Below are 17,851 nucleotides of genomic sequence, written 5' to 3'. Positions count from 1 at the left end.
CACCGTACCACACTACCACCACCTTCTGATCTCACCACCTACCAACCATTAAAACCACCTTTACATCCACCCCCAGCCACCCAAAGTTGCCAGCCAATCCCATCCACCTAAACCACCCTTTCGGCCACCCCAGCTGAATCACCATCAAGGACAACCAACCACAATCACAGCAACGATTGCAGAACAGGGAGAGGAGAGAAGAACGGGGGGTCGGAGTTCGGAGAAGTAGGAGATGAAATGGGAGGCATCGAAGGTGGACACAAGATGCGATTGATGGCGGGGTATAGGTGGGGTCAGGGGGGTGAGTTGGGAACGCCACAGGTGGGTGATAAAGAGGTGGCGGAGGGGTTGTTGTGGTGGTGGTGGTGTGGCAGTGAGGAGGTGGTGTGTCCATGGTGGTTTGAGGGAAGTGAGAGGAGCGTGTGATGGAAATCATGGAATGAACCACGGAATTGATACGAAGAATTAATGGTGGTCTAGTGTGTGATATGATTATGGTATGAAAGCTCCAACTAATTAGTCTAGATGTTGAAAATTCTAGGAGGTGTGATGATGGCTGATGAGGTGGTGGAGGGGGTTAGTTGTTAGTGGTCGTGTGTATTGTGGGTGGTGCCGTGGTGGTTGTGGCTATGGAAGAGGTTGAGGTTGTAGGTGACTGGTGGGTGACAATAATAAATTAAATAAAAGAATGAGAATTTAATCCTCAAAAAAAAAAAAAAAAAAAAAACTTTAACCGATATCACAAGTTATAGGTAAAATAGAAAAATTTGAGAAGGGACCCCAATAGTTGGGATTATTTTGATTTAAATTATAGTTAGGATTAAAATGAGAAGGAAGTCAATAGTTTGGATTATTTTTGTTAATTTTTCCCAAATTATTTAATTTTAAGTTACAACAAGCTTAACTCGTTAGCTTTCTCTCTCTAAAATTCTCTTTTTCTTTCTAAATAATCTGGATTTCCATATTTCTCATGGTATTATTTCTCGATTAAAATCAACAAATTTTGGTCCTTTATGCAGTCAACTTATTTTTTTTTTATCCTAATTGCTTTATTTTTCAATTGGATTTACTCATCCAATTCAATGTTTTCTTTATGGAAAATGCTATATATAGCCCTTAGGGCTACATATAAGCATTAAATTTACACTTGAAAAGCGTAAAAAGTTAAGAAATCATCAAAATATAAACACTAATTACACTGATTTACGCGTGTTTTTGTCATGAATTCATAATTTTATACAATTTCCAAGAGTATATTTAATGCTTATATATAGCTCTTAGGGCTACATATAGCATTACCCTTTCTTTATTTGCAAAATTGAATCAGTTTTCCATTAACCAAATGGTTTAAGGGGTTGTTTGGTTTGAACAGGGTAAAAGGAATGGAATGAACCATTCCAAAGACAAAGTTGTTTGTTTTACAAAAAACACAAGGAAACAAACCACCAGTTAAACCACCACACCACCACCATAGAACACCACCCAGCCTTCACTTTGAAACCTTTTCCAGCCACCCCACCCCACCACCACCTTCTCCGGCTCTCCCCCACCCTTCCCCGGCACCTCACTGCCCCCCTCTCTCCCCAAAAACCAATCTTCTTTACCGAAAACCCATCCCCCACCAAAGAAAAAACCCTAAAAGCCCCTCGACCTCCACGTAAAATAGTCGGCCACCCCTCCCCCCACCCTTGAAAGCTTCATGCGAGGGTTTTGAGGGTGGGAGGAGGGGTGGCTGATCGACTGTTTTTGTGGGGTGGAGGGATTTTTAGGGTTTTTTCCATGAATTTATTTGTGGGGTATGGAGAGGAGGGGTGGCGAGGGGGAAGGACGACGAGAGCTAGGGGAGTGGCGGCGAGGGGGAGCGGCAACGAACGAGAGGTGGGGTGGCTCGGCTATGGGTGGTTGTGTGGTGGGGGAATAATTTCGAGAGGGGTGGCTCCATGGCTGACAGTTTTTCAGGGGTGTCGGTGGGCCAGGGAGGGGCGCGGTGGGCAGGGGAGATGCGTCGAAAGGCGGTGGTGGGATAGGGATTAGCGGTGGTGGGCGGCTTGTGGTGGAGGTAGGTTAGAAGGTTGTGGCTGGTGGTGAAGTGGTGGGTAGGGAAAGGGAATGCAAAAGGTTAGAGGGGTGGGAAATCAATTTGGAATAAAAATGGGTAAACTCAAATATAAAAATGGGGAATGGGAATGACAAAAACAGACAAGCAAACAACAACAAAAGAAATGATACCTTTTCCCTTTGTTGATAAACCCCAACCAAACGACCCCTAATTCTCTTATTCGGGGATAAAGACGAGTAATAAATTCCATCAAAATATAAAAGGAACTTAGCTTGCAGCTAAAATAGCAATACACTTCTTTTTTTTTTTTTTTTTTTTTTTTTTTTTTTTTGAGGAATCACTTCTCTTCACCTACTAGGCTACTTCTGAGTATAATGAATATGTATTATAAACAATTGATACAAATCTTAAACATAATTCACAAATTAAATATCAAGAGTGTCACAAAATTAGCAAAAATTGTAACAAATTTAAAAATAACAATAATGCAAATTATAAAGTAAGGTCTAAAATTATTAGAAAAGAGAAACCTAACAAATGAGATGAATGGAAATGATTATCGACCATTATTGATTGTCAGCACTCAGCAGCAATACTCCGATGTTCGAACATCAATGGCCAGCTCCTAAATATCAATTCAGAAAAATTTAATGAAGCCAAGAAATATTTGGTGAGTTATTAGTTGATTTGCATTTGAGTCTTTAGATCTATGAAGAGAGAAAAGCTTAGAGTATAATATCAGTTTTAAAAATTAATTGCTTGAGGTAACCGATAAGTGAAATTATCTGAAAATGGATTACAACAACTTATTGGTGCTTAAATTATTTATTCCTTTAATCAACTTAATCATTTAATTTTTTTTATTAACTCAAGATACATGTTAAGAGATAATAAAATAAAATAAAATAAAATAAAATAAATACAATGTGGAATTAGTTTATGTTAGAATCTTTATCATCAGTCATAAAAATGAACATGACATGAAAACTTATTTTCCAATACTCACCGAACAAAACAAATTAAGAACATGCATAGTCACACAAATAACCATGGTCGTCAGCCATATAATTTATAGCCCTATTTACACGATAAGCTGAAAAAGACATACAGAGTACTACATAAATTTGACCAATTCAACCATAATTTCTAACCACTAAAACAAGGTTTTGTCACAAAATGCATCTTAAAGTGAGATCCTGGGAAATTTTTAGCCTCAAATAATAACTTGCGTAGGAGTAGAAAATTCAACTGTTTGTCCTAAGTTGTGATTAGTTGTACCCATCTAGCTAAGTACCAAAAGCCTTTGGTACATACAAAATAATTAAAGCCTAAATAATTTTTATGGTTACCAAAAACCTATTTCACTAGACTTTGACTAGTCAAGTCAATGCATTACTTAGGGAAAGGATCAACTTATATAAGTCATGTAATAATAATTTAGCACTGTCAAAACAATTTGACAGTTCAGGTTCGGTTCGGTTTGAAATCGGTTTAAGTATTTCGCAGGTCGGTTTCAGTTCGGTTTAAATAGTTATCGGTTCAATTCGGTTTCGGTTTATTCTTGAACGGTTTTAATTCGGTTCGGGTTGTAAACAGTTTGGGTAGTAAACGGTTCGGTACAGACAGGTTGCGGTTTGTTAACGGTTCGGTGTAAACGGTTTTTATCCCGGTTCAAATAGTTTCGGGTTGGGAACGGTTTCGAGTTAGAAACAGTTCAGTTCTTTTTCGGTTCGGTTTATAACTAGTTTGGTTCTTTTTCGGTTCAGTTCATACCTGGTTCGGTTCTTTTTCGGTTCGGTTTATAACTAGTTCGGTTCTTTATCGGTTCACTTTATAACTAGTTCGGTTCTTTAATGCTCGATCGATAGTAAACATGTATGCATAATTAAATTTCATTTAAAACACCTTTTTACTTGATTTTAATATTCTCTTTATAGTAAGCAGTTTGTAGCCGATTCGTTTATAAGCGATCCGGTTCATAAACGATTTGGTTTGCAAACGGTTCGGTTTATAAATGGTTCGGTTTATATACAGTTCGGTGCAAACGGGTTGCAGGTTGTTAACGGTTCGGTGTAAACGGTTTTTATCCCGATTCAAACGGTTTTGGGTTGAAAGCGGTTTAGGATTAGAAACAGTTCGGTTCTTTTTCGGTTCGGTTTGATTTCAGTTCGGTTTAAAACTGGTTCGGTTCATTAACGAGTTCGGTTCTTATACGGTGTAACGTTATTCAGATCGGTTCGGTTTCAGGTTTATTCACATACGGTTCGGTTCGGTTTTCGGTTTTAAAAAAACGGTTTTTAATCGGTTCGGTTCTCATTTGGATCGGTTCATTTCGGACAGTTAAACGATTTCGGTTTGAAATTTGACAGCACTAAATAATATTATTGTTCAAAAAAAAAAAAAAATCTGATTGGAATTGATGTAATTGATAATTACTAAACATCCACTCATAATATCTAGGTTAGAATGTGTGGTTACAGTTGCAAATGGTCCATCCAAGATTCTAAGGAGAAATTACATATTTATTACCTTGATCACCGTGATAAATTGGGGCGTCCTCTAAACTAGGGCCTCCTCTAAACTAAGCTCCCTAACACCTCATGGGGCGTCCTCTAAACTATGGCCTCCTCTAAACTAAGCTCCCTAACACCTTAGTAATTGCTACTCCGTACATGATAGCCTAATGTCATTATAGCTTGAATATATAATGTGGCATTACCGCATTAAGCATGTCTAGCAACAAAGGCTGGTAACCCACTACTGGAGATGCTGACCAAACATAAGAAATCTTGTTAATTAGACCAAATATGAGAAAACCTTTTCATGATGAAACTAAACTATAAAATACAATTACATTCAAGTAATCAAGTCAACTAATGAATCCAGTACAATAAAGTATGCGACAAAGTCACAAAAATCATGCTCGAAGGTCATTACATGATGTTTCTAATTTCTAACCCCTAAAACAATTTCATTATTTGTGTGGTATAAAATTTTTTGTGTATTTATTGTATGGTAAAGGTAATACACAAACAACTTATACTACACAAATATTTAAATTGATTTTAGTATATATATATGGACCTGACCCACCTGGCCAGCTAGTCCCGCCCCCATTAATTACTAATGATAATACAATTTGTTTCTTGCAATAACTAAATTTTTTATATACGGTAAATAGTACTCTTCTGTGTTGTAAATAATAAGAATCGCAAGTATTATAAAAACAATAGGTAGTCATTACTTCATTTATATACGAAGTATTCTCTATTGTTTGGCCTATTTTCTACGGTTTATCGTGATTTATTTAAGTTACTAACTAGTGTGTGGCCCGAGCGATGCCCCGCGTTGCTATTTTGTAATTGTTGGTTTCGAGTTTAAGTCTTGCCATAAACACTTTTTAGTTGCTAAACTCAATTATTATATGATGGAAACAAATAGTATAATAAAACACCAATTAACTTATCTAAGTTAAATTAACTACAATTTTGTTGGATAAAAACACAATTAATAAACGGCTAAGATGGTAAGATTTGTAACTTAAGACTTGTTAGTCTTGAGTTCAAGTCTTGTTATAAGCATTTTTTAGATGCAAACTTAATACATGTTGTGAAGGTGACATATCATTATAGTGACATGTGACACATATTGCTGACATATCAAACTTAAAAAAGGTGATACGTAAAACATATTTCGTTGACGATGCTATTAGCTGAAAGGATTAGTTTGGTTAAAAAATGATGTGCATTTTATTGACGATTATATTACTTATTAAATCCATCATTTTTTAATTATAAATGTCATATTAATTAAAGATGAAATCTTAATTAACTAGGGTTGTCTTTTTTTTTTCTTTTTTTTTTTTTTGTAAATTGGTAGGGAGGGCTGGGGAAGGGGGGGGGTGTCTCGAGGGTGGGGGTCTGGGGGAGCGTTGATCGGCGTTTCCCAGAGATGGGAAAAGGGTGGGGGCTGGGTTCCGGCGGGGGAAGGGGAGGGGTGGGAGTATTACAGTTGATAATGGTACACTTAAAATCTAATAGTACAATATTTAATCATAAAAATAGTGTGTGGCCCCGGGTGATGCACCGGGTTTTGCTTTGAATGTCAATACATATATTATTGGCTATAAAATCATAAACTATATAATTACAAAAAATAAGTGGACAATAATAACTAATGAAATTAAATAGACGCTCTCAAATTGATGTCTTGTAAACTACAAATTAAAGTATTTAGTGTATTATTATTGAATATGAAGAACAATAAAAAGATAGCAAAGTTGGTAATAACATTACTTTATTTGTTATTGGTCTTTTGTTCAAACCTTGTGATAAATATTTTTATTACAATGGATGATGTGGCATATTACGATGATGTGGCATACTTCTAATACAGGTGAAGGGTGCCACGTGGCATATATCTTGTATTAGAAACGCTTTTTAATATATAAAATAAATAATATATAATATAAAGTATAGAAGTATAGATATAGTCATATAGATGTACGATTGAGGTATCACAGTTGATAATGGTGTATTGGTGTTCGAAAACTATTCCTAAATTTGCAAACAGAATTAATCTGAAATGGACTAGGGGACAATGGCTAATGATTAATTAATGAAGTTGGTAAAACAAGGAACTTTTGTCAAGCAGTTGTGCCTTTTAATGAGTTTCGAAAGTTTTGGTAGAGTTTTAGCCTTTTCATCAAATTCTTATCGTCATGAGATTTTGGTTGCAAAACGTACATCTTACCTCTTGTCATAGAATGATATTGAGGTTTAAGGCTACTTCCGCAAATAATTGGTCTTGTATGGACCCGGTCTACAATAAATTATTGTAGACCTAAAATTTGACACTTTCAAATCCTGTAATCACATTCTGGATGATATAATCACTTTTGTAGATGATATAATTATCTTTTTGTGAGTCATATTTTGAATTATATAATCTCATATTAAACCATTTAATGAGATTATATAATTATCTTTAGAATGATAATTCAAAAATCATCTTTTTTGAATAATGTAACTTACTATTTGATACTTTTTATAATGATAAATTCACTTTTTGAGTGATACATTTACATAACAATTTCAGGCTGATATAATCACTTTTGTAGTAATATAATCACATTTCGTATGATATAATCTCATTCGTATGTATGGTATACTAGAAGGTTGGGTCTACAATAAGTTATTGTAGACCGGATCTATTCTAGTCTTTATATTCTGCAAATCTTGATTGTTATATTTATATGTGTACAAATACAAATGGAGGTGATAAAGAATGTTACAATTGCACCATAATTAATGATCATAAAAACTTTTAAAGACGACCTTACAACTTTATAAGCCCTATCCACTGGATAAATTGGGCTCTAATACTTTGGGCTTTATGAAAAGATTAAGTGACACTATCCGCTGGACCAATGCCAAATTACTGGGCCAAATTCATGCATCTTCAGCCGCTGCATATATGTGACAACTGACATGGGCTTGCTTTCGTCAGCTGTGTACCGAGAAACAGCATATATATGCCCGTGGCCAACGTCGCTTACATGTAAAACGTGTTGTATTTTTATATAAAAGGTTTTGTGTGAGACCGGACTCACGTGAGACCGGGCTCAATAACAAAAGTTCAATAAAAAGGCGCGGGCTAACTAAACCCGATCGCGAGACCCGCAACACCAAAAACATGATAGTGGACTCACGTGAGTCCGTCTCACCCAAAACTTTACCATTTTTATATTCTTTGAGGAAAAATGTATCAAATAACTTATTCCCTCCCTATTTGCTTGTTCTATAATATATTTAGATTGCCTCTTAAAAAACAAAAACTATTCTCTATATGTTTGTTCTATAATTTATTTTAGATTGTTTCTTTAAAAATAAAAACTACTCCGTAATCCAATTACTTATGTAATATGGAGTAAGATATTTCCTCTAGTTACTCAATTGCATACATTCATGAGAGTGAAAACAACAAAGATACTTCAATTCACTAGCAAAAATTTTGGTTCAAAATCTTAATAAAGCATATTTTACCCACAGGATGAAGTATTACATACTAAGTCATCACAATCTATAACCCTTATAAAAGCCCCAAGCACCCCTACTGTAGCAATTTTACTGTTCCTTATGAACAGAAGATTGGCGGTTTTGCCCTCCCTGCCCCTTAGCACCCTTATCTGATTGACCAAGTTGACTGGGCTATTTCGGTCTTTTTGCTTTTACATTTCATGTGCTCTCAGTGGGCTGACGCGTGGCCATTTCCCCATTTTTGTTGGCATTTTTTTCACTCATCCTCTCTCCTTTCATTCACTTTCTCTCTCCTCAATTGAATCCTTATTTGTTTGATCGTGATTGAGTTTTGATCATTAGGATTTCAATTAATTGTGAAATTCGGGTTTATTTCTTGGTTGTGAGGATAGATCATTGAGAAAATAGGGTTTGTTCTTTGGAATTTCGGTGAATTTTTGAGGAATTTTGTTGATTGAAGAAGGATAAGTCGTACAGAAGGATTGGTGAGGCAACTTGGAGTGACAAAGCCGATTTCTATGGCGGGACCTTCTGCTGTTGATTTTCAGAAGACTCGGGAATTTGAGAAGGTTTGTTGATTTGATTCTTGAATTTTTAGTTTTAATTTGGGTTTCTTGTTTATTTAATTGTTTGTTGTTGATCGCCCGTTTTGGATTTTTGGTTGATTCTGTTTTGTATGAAAGCGATGACAAGAAAGCCATGTGCTTTTTAAGACGTGTTTGATGTTCATTATTGGCGAAAAGTCTGTTAATTAGGAACCTTTCTTAGCTTTGTCCTCCTTGAGCAATAGTGATGTGATCACCCATAAGCGTAATTTGGTGGTTGCTTGATGTCGTTGTTGTTTGGCGTTGGATTGTGCTGGTTGCGGTTAAAATGTGACCGTGAAGTGGCGAGGAGTAGCAGTAGTAGTGGTGTTTGTGGTTGTGTAGCAGGGGAGATGCGGGGGTGTGCGATTGTGTAGTAGGGGAGATGCGTAGTGGCTGTTGTAGTTGAATCGTTCAAAGTACTCAAATTCAACTTCATTTTGTGGGATTTTTGAGAACTGGGGTAATTGATTTTTCAATCGACTTGGTAGCAACTTTAGGGTTTAGTTTTGCCGCAATTGGTAATTGCTTTTCTCTTTTCTCTTTCTTAAAATTCTCCCACAAATTGTTTGATAAAATGTTGGATCTGAGCCTCCTCCATTGAAGTGTACCTTTGAGTCCTCGATTGAAGCTGCTTCTGAGCTGAAGATGTTTTTTTTTTTTTTTTTTTTTTTTTTTTCGTGATCATTGAATATCAATTTCACAATCTAGGTACTCCTGAAGAAAATCATAAACTCCATTCGGTATGGTGCTGCAAGAGAGGGAGTTTCGGGGTATGAGGTCCATCAGTTTGTCTCACGTTGCCGTCAACATGACCAAAGCTGACAACGATGCCGCTGTCCAGGTTCTCCTCTACTTCTTGATTGTCTGCTCATATTTATCAATTTGCTTTTGGATAACTCGTAATTGAGTGTTTTCGAAAACCTAAAGTTCAACTAGCTAGATACATATTTTCATGAGAAATGTGGCAAACTGTTTGAAATTGGAAAATTACCAAACAATTCTGGAAATCTTAGACAATGAGGTTAATTGCTACTTTGATGGTCTTGATGTCTATTTTTGTTAGAATAATGAATTTGAGGTTCTAGAGTGTAGTTTTGTTAAAATGAGATCATTGCCTGTTTATTAGTATTGTTGAACAATTCATGTGAAATCTATATGTACTACAGAATTAGATGTTTCTTGGAATTAGAATTTGAGATTGGCTTTAGATTTAGATTATTATGGTGCAAATTATCAACTTTACTTATGATTCCCACTGGTGTCTTCATATCTATGTCTATACGGTCTCTATTTATGCTTAGAGGGAGGACGTGGGACCAAGCTATCACGTTCCTTGAAGTAGTACGTTCAGAAACTGGTTATGGTAATTTAATCACCGTAATATATCTATGGTACTTCTTTTCTGCTTACTATGTTGCAGCGTCTTGTAATTTATTTCAGAATTACATATTCACATGATGTAAGGTGTAGACTCCTTTTGCTTTCTTATGTTTTCCCCTCATTTTGCTTGTTAGAAAAATAAATAATCCTGCTAGATTTAAGCCATGACCTTATATTAACACCCAAGTCTGCCTTCATAATATTACCTATACATGCCATATTAAAGACTGATGATGTGAATAAAGACAAGGAAGTAGGCTACAGCTGTACACTATTAATGTTACTAAGGAATGCTATCAAACTAACTTGTGAGTTGTGATGCACATAATATGATCTTTTTTTTTTTTTTTTTTTTTTTATTTTTTATTTTTTATGCAGCAAAACATGGAGCATAATCTGAATGGCCCAAAGTTTAAAAGCTGAAATGTAGAGAAATGGTTGCTCCGGAGGCGCGCTACATTTGTGTGTATGAAACTCCAACCGTGATTAGCAATACTAAGAAGAGATTGATGCCTACAAATGAGCACAAGGGTGATGTTGTTGGATTTGTGCACTATCGTTTTATAATGGAGGAGGAGCTTCCAATTCTCTATGTATATGAGTTGCAACTTGAGCCACACATACAAGGTAAAGGACTCCAAAAGCTATTGATGCAACTTCTAAAGCTTATTGCTCGTAAGGTGATTTATGTACTTTCAAGTTCCATCTTTTATGTCTGACTGGTAATTAATTCAATTATAATATTATGAGAATAACGTATATAGAGTAAGTCATCTACATCTACACTCTTTAAAAGTGAGAAGTTTGGCAGAATTGTTCCTTATGAATATAGAGTAAATCAATTGCTATCACTCATTTCTTTCTTTTTTTTTTTTTCTCTCTCTTCGTACTCGCTTTATTGCAGATTAATTGGGGTGGAATTTTGCTAGCTTTTTTTAAGTTTTTAACATTTTAATAGGGTCAGGAATTTGCATGAACACGTCTTGTGGGGCGAATTCTACAGTCCAATGGAAGAAAGGCAAAGCCTGGTGAAATCTGGTGAAATTGTCGATCTGTGTTACAACTGCGGGTAACCCCATTTTGCTAATCTTTAATTCATTAGTTACTGCCATTTTTTTGCATTGATTTGTAATGTTTTGAAGTAATTCAATTCATGCTTTCGTGTTGTTTTCGTGTTTGGTTTGTGTTGTGTCGTGTTATTACTTTGTAATTCGGATCCTGAATAAATGGTTGCTGCTGTCTTGTGCATTTTGCTTTTAAACAATTTGAATAATGCTTGTTGATTTACTTTTGGAAAGTTTTGGGTCTATCTTGTTGAGTGTTTGGCATCATCCGAAATTCGGGTTTTGTCTTATACATTCATAATGTATAGTTGATTGTAGTTACTGACAATGTTCATTAGTGTGGAAATTGGACGATTGCTGCTGAGATGTGATGAACTGCTGATTGAGGATTTAAATTTTGTTAAGTTATGTTAATAGTAGTAAATAAGGAGTGGGAGTGACTTTATAAATGAGTGGAATGATAGAATTAAGCACATGTTTGTGCCAAAGTAGTAAGGTGAGTAGGGAAAGAGGAAGATAAGACATGCTTTGGAAAGTTTATTTCTTTATATACGTAAGAAGAACTCTTTCATACTTGAAAATTTTAATTGAGTGCAACAAAAATGTTAAGAGTTTGGTAAAACTTATGTTGCTTTTCTATTGCCCCTAATAGATGATTGGTAAATTTTTTTAGCAAAAAAGGGAGTTGTGTCTAAAATTTCTGCATTTGTATACTATATGATTGATTAGTGTTGGCGCGATTACTCCGTGTCTTTTTGTTAACATATCTGGTCAATATCACTTACCATTGTTGCATGGAAATTTGAACTCATCAGATTGTTTAGGTTCGTTAGAGTTAATCAATATTAAATATTCACTTCATTCTTACCAAATGTTACTTTTATAGATTGTGATGGAACCTCAGAAAATAACTTTGGAGGAGGACCTAGACAACGCGTCAAGAAAGTGAAGGTAATCTGAAAATTATCTAGGGATTGGTTTTTGATGGAAATTATCAACTGATTATTGTCAATTATCAACTGGAAATTATGGCAAACCTTTAACTTTGTTGATTTTTAAAAATAGTTTATTGATTTGATTGCCATGATGACGGTAAAATTTCTTGGTATGTATATAGAATTGAGGGGCAGGCCAGTAGTGACATAGATGAGATTTGATATCAATGAGTTCAGGTAGTAACCAAAGACTTTACCGACTTAGCTAAATGACATTGACTTTGAAATTGATTTTTGGAGGAGGGTTTGTGTTTTGTCAATGTTTTTTTTTTTTTCTTTTTTTTTTTGGTTTGGGAAACATTGTGCTTTGTCGGAATATATTCATCTATTTTTCGGATGCTGGTGATGCTGGTGTGCTCACCGCTCAGTTAGTATTTCGATCTTCGTAGTTCTCTTGCAAATTATACTTCTGTTATTTGTGAAATCTGTTTGTTTTACCTGTTTATATTATGACTCTTTTACAATATCTTATTAAGATTTGTATTGTGGAATTTCAGCTATTTTTTTTTTTATCAATCACCGAATATCAATTTTACAATAGAATTCATTCTTAATTGATTTCAGTATCAATTTAGGGAAGAAATCAAATTAAGAGTTCATTTCTCTTTCCTGGTCTAGGTTGGCTTGTGATGCCCCTGCTCCACTCATTTTTCTTCCGACAAATGGTGGCAGCTTCAAGCCAGAGCTCTCCGGGGGTGGTAGTTTCGACGGTTGTGGTGGTCCAGCTTTAGTATATAGTACGTCATTGATGATTTTCGGCAGAAATTTTAAAATTAAATACCTTTCAATATATATGATCCTTAAGTTCCATATTCAATTTATAGTAATTTTTGGCAGAAATTTGAAGATTCTCACACCACGAGCAGTCGAACTTTTTCTCCAATTGATTTTCGATCAAATTTTCCTTCTGTTAAGGTAATTAACTGAACAAAATCTTCGCTAAGCTGTTATTTTGATAAAAAAAAAAAAAAAAAAAAAAAAAAAAAAAGTACTCAAATTTTGAATTAATAATAGTGATTGCTTCCAAAATTTGATTGTCTTCTACGACAATATTCAAGCTCAATTTATGTACAATTATGTATCTTTAGCTAGAAATTGCATAATTTTACCTCTTAATTTCACATATTTTGTAGAATTTGGTAGAAAAATTCACTACCAAAGTTGTGTTTTCACAGAATTTGTGCGAAATTGTAGAGAAGAGAAGTTGTAGAAGAATTCAAACTGTGACGAGTTAATCGAGTTGACTGATGGGTGACTCGGATAATGACTTGGGAGGAAAGTCGAACAATTTCAATCGCAGAGATTCATACCCAAAAGAGCTGGACTGGTTCCATGGCCTCCACTCCTACTGTCTAAGCTCCATTGCTGAAGGTGAAGCTCCACACCCACACATTTATTTCCTTGCGCGTGTTTGCCTTTTGCTCTCTTTTCTAAAAAAAGGTTGGTTATTGGCATAGTTCTTATCTCATGCAACTAAAATGCTAGGCTTAATGCTTTTTAAAATAAATTCTTGTTCAGATCTTGGAACCTGAAAATGCATGAGCAACAACTTGACTGTCAAATGAAAATTGGACATTTGTTTCTGAATATTGTGAAAGAATAGAAATTTTTGATACAATTAATGTTCTTTGGACGGTTCTGAGTAGTTTCACTATGGATTTTATCAATTATGTTGATGAATAATGATTTTATTAATTTTAGCCAATACTGAATATCAATGTGTATTATTGCAGATGAATTTTCAGGTCGTGTTGGATTTCTTTGTATGGGAATCATGGGTTCTACAATGGCCCTAAATCTCATTAAGGTTGGGTGAGAATTGTATGAGCTATTCCTGTATAAATTTGTCAGGGTAGAATGAAGTATTTTATCCCGGAGCTCGAGTTTTATAGATCAAAATAATGGATTTTATTCTTCAGTATGTAGTAATTAAAATGCTTTATTATTTCTCAAAGCTAGATGTTCAATGATTAACCTCGGCCCTTGGTTACATCCTTCACTTGGTTATTTTGAGTTTAAATCACCTCGTGTGTATGGAAGACAGAATGTCCTTTAGCTTCTACTGTTAATTACTAAATGCTCATGATGCACTGCTCATTCTGTTTAAGAATCGTATTCCTATTTTTAAAGAAAGGCTTTTTTGCTGATTGAAATAATCTTCATTTGTCTTTCCATGAACAATCTGCTGGATTTTCAAATGATTTTTATCATTAAAGAGCTTAAAGGATCTTGTGATGTGACTGTCTGGAATAGGACAAAGAGCAAATGTGATCCTCTCATCAGCGTAGGTGCTATATAAGTACAGTATGCTTATATTATAACTTCATTATTCCCTCGTGCTTAAATAATTAACCTTCAACTGGCAGAACATAAATGCCTAGATGGTCTATTTGATATACTTTTTTGTTACATACAGAATCAGATGATCAATTGATCTGAGTTTCATGTAGCAGTCTAAACTCTAACGATGACCATGGGCCTTTACATCATAATATTGAATATATAACAAACAAAATTGAAATTGAAATGTTTAAGAAGCTCCTCTATCTTTAGCAACTTCCTTGAAATGTTCATCTTATAGGTTTGTCACTGATGCAGGGTTTAAGCCTCTCTAAAAGAAGTAGCTATGCCTTGTGATCTGACATTTGCCATGCTTGCTGATCCTGATAGTGCAGTGCGTATGTTTCTTTTGCAAAAGTAACACTGAGCAAGTATAACTTGCTCAAAATAGGGTCGAATAAAGGATCATTAGCAACATATTATGCAAAGTTCGTTTGATAATTTATGTTTGTCTGTACTTCTGCTCTTTAATATCTTGTTTTTCTGCAGCAACTTTTCAACCATTAAAGATAGAGCGAGATAGAGCGCTGGGAAGTGGTCAACTTCTGTCCCATGTGATACTATCCTACTAGGAGCCTTGTCAGGGATTTGGAAAAATGTGCTAACATGAAAGGCATTGTAAGTAGGATTAACCAAATTATATTTAAGTTGATAGAAGGAATGGTATTTTGTGCTCATACATTATGCAAAGTTCGTATAATTTAAATGTGACCGAAATAATGCAAGAGAAAGAAGGAAAAGAGAGAGAAGGAGTATTGTCAGTCTGAAATGTCGCTAGCAAGTAGTAATGGCAAGCTCCATTTTCATTCCTTTTTTTTTTTTGTTAGTTCATTTGGTTGCTTATTTTTCACAAATTATATACGTAGTAAGTTTTTTTTTAATGTTAGTATTCTGATTTTTCCTTTTTAAAAGTATAATGTATACCTACCTGTTTTGACTACCTGTCTTTAGTTCGCTTTCTCTCCTTTTTAATTGCTTTGATTTCTATGAATTTGCATTGTATGTGATTTATGTTCTCAGTTTAATTTATTGGTGTTAATTTACAAGATTGATTTAATTTTTCTGTTTTTCTAAATATTTTTTTTTTGTGTGTGTTTATTTTGTTTTCTTTGTTTTGGTATTTATGAATTTGCATTGCTTGTGACTTATATTCTCAATTTATTAATTATTGTTAATTTTTGGGATTGATTTTGTATTTATTCTTTTTGCTATTAGAACGAATTGAAACCCATATGTTGACTTAAACCAGTGTCCTATTATCGACAACAGTTTAATTGCTATTGCTGAAAATTGTCCGAATTTCACAGTCTTATTAATTGAAATGTGCCCTGAAATAAGTAATGACAACATGCAAGCAATTGCTCAAGGCTGCCCTAAAGTGAAATCAATATAATGGTTCTAATTTCTGACTGAGATTCATTATCTTATGGTGGGCAGCAAGTTGAACATAGTAATGTTAGCAAAATGGAGAAGAAAGGAAGCTTGTATTCAGCAAGTAAGAGGGTCTTTGCTCATAGCTATAAGGAGAATGTAGCTAATGTAAGTGAATTCTTTCAGATTCGTTATTCATTGTTTTTTCCAGACTCGAAACTTTTTAGTTCAGACAATCTCTACATTTTATTGTAGAAATTGGGGATTTAATATTTACTCATATCAGATATAATAAAGTTATCAAAGCCTAATTGCAAAGTCTGGCTTGATACTTGTTCATTGGTTATGTTAAACTAATAGGGAATAGAGAAGAAAAATAAAGAAAGGGGTCGGAAATCTAAAATCCGTGATGGCCATTCGTTCTTGTCTTTTGTTAGAGACCCGAGAAGCATTGAGAATACTTAGGTGGTTTAAAGGGGGCACCAAGTTACAAAATTTGTTTTTCTCAAAAAAAAAAAAAATAAATAAAGTTACAAAATTTGAGCAACCAAAGGCAGAACCTCGGACTCCACAAGAAACCAAAGGTAGAACCGCAGAACCTCCGACTCCACCTCAGCAACCAAAGACAGAACCTCCGGCACCAAATTGAGGGACCGCGCGGGTACCGAGTAGATCACCATATAAGGGGTCTGCGCGCTCTTATCTTTTCCCTCCGTAACATTACTTATTTGTTTACTTATAATAAAGTTATGTGTATTACTTCCCATCATTACTTAATTTGGTTTAATACACTCTGAAGTGCTACATGTTATGCAAAGTTCGTATAATTTAAACACAGTTCTTTGACATTACGTTATAAATTGCTCCAACTTTAGTTGAAGCATTAGTTTTATGCACTTATTTACTAACTATAGCTAAAGTGATCATTATACACTAACCAATCAAAGCAAAGGAAAATCAACAATCAAAATGCGACCAATCACATTAACACATAAACGACTAATTACACACTAATCACCGAGGCAAAATCAGGGAGAGAGATTAATGTTTAATCCTTTAATGACATTTTATTTGAGTAAGGGTTGGTATTTTACATTAAAACGATGCAAGAAACTTTCCGTTTACCAATACTCCAATCGCCTTGATCGCACCACCCAGTTTGTGAATCCCCCAATCGCTTTGATCCGCTCCATCCGGTATGTCAATCCTTCAATCGCTTTGATCACACCACCCAGTGTGCCAATCCTTCACTTAATCCTCCAATCGCCTTAATCTCACCATCCATTTTGTTAATCCCCCAATCACCTTAATCGCACCAATGTACCAATCCTCCACTCAATCTTCCAATCGCCTTGATCGTACCATCCATGTTGTCAATTCTTCAATCACCTATTGCACCACCGAGTTTTTCAATCCTCCAATCGCCTTGATTGCACCACCCAGTTGGCCAATCCTCTAATCGCCTTGATTTCAACTAGCCCCATTCATCATATGTATACATTAAACACCGATGTGAGTCATGCGACAATCACAAATCATACAATTTTTATTTCCCGTCTGATTTCATGAAATTGAAGGAGCAATAGCTACTAAAAATTACTAACACAAACCATGAGTAATTTGTTGAAGCTACCTTACTAATCACATAAAAGGGCATTAAACAATCAAATAATAACTAACATAAATGTTTATAAGTGATAAATCAACATATAATCAAAACACTTACAAAATAATACGAAGTAACAAATTAAGATCACCAAAATTAAAATAATGCAATAAATTTAATTCAATCAACACACCCATATATTATATTACTTCCTTAGCATAATCTATTCCATCAGATTTCAACTTTGATCAACGCTAACAACTATTATCGAACCTCATTACAAATAAAACATTAGTAATAATATGCACATATAGAGTTGCATAATTACAAATTAATCACCAAGCATAGAGATCATCAAATTGCCTTTAATTTTGAGGAATTTGCATGTTGGGAGAAAATAAAAGATATTTT

At 34.8% G+C, this 17,851-nt stretch overlaps 1 long non-coding RNA gene across 7 annotated transcripts; it reads left to right on the top strand.

The window, feature by feature from the left end:
* The first annotated feature begins 12,013 nt into the window (after positions 1–12,013).
* LOC145620431 (uncharacterized) lies at positions 12,014–16,630 on the top strand. 7 transcript variants are annotated; one of them, XR_014108225.1, is made up of 9 exons: positions 12,014–12,079; positions 12,742–12,860; positions 12,961–13,038; positions 13,299–13,563; positions 13,857–13,930; positions 14,340–14,407; positions 14,722–15,081; positions 15,901–16,002; positions 16,195–16,630. It is a non-coding gene; the product is annotated as an uncharacterized LOC145620431 (long non-coding RNA). The 7 variants fall into 7 exon arrangements; XR_014108224.1 differs by having other exon boundaries at positions 14,340–15,081; XR_014108226.1 differs by having other exon boundaries at positions 13,257–13,563; positions 14,340–15,081.
* The last annotated feature ends 1,221 nt before the right edge of the window (positions 16,631–17,851 follow it).

Source organism: Chenopodium album, chromosome 27 (genome assembly GCF_948465745.1).
Source record: "Chenopodium album chromosome 27, dcCheAlbu1.1, whole genome shotgun sequence".
Classification (NCBI taxonomy): domain Eukaryota; kingdom Viridiplantae; phylum Streptophyta; class Magnoliopsida; order Caryophyllales; family Amaranthaceae; genus Chenopodium; species Chenopodium album.
Note: the sequence above shows the minus strand (reverse complement) of the source record. Positions and strands in the feature narration are given on the sequence as shown.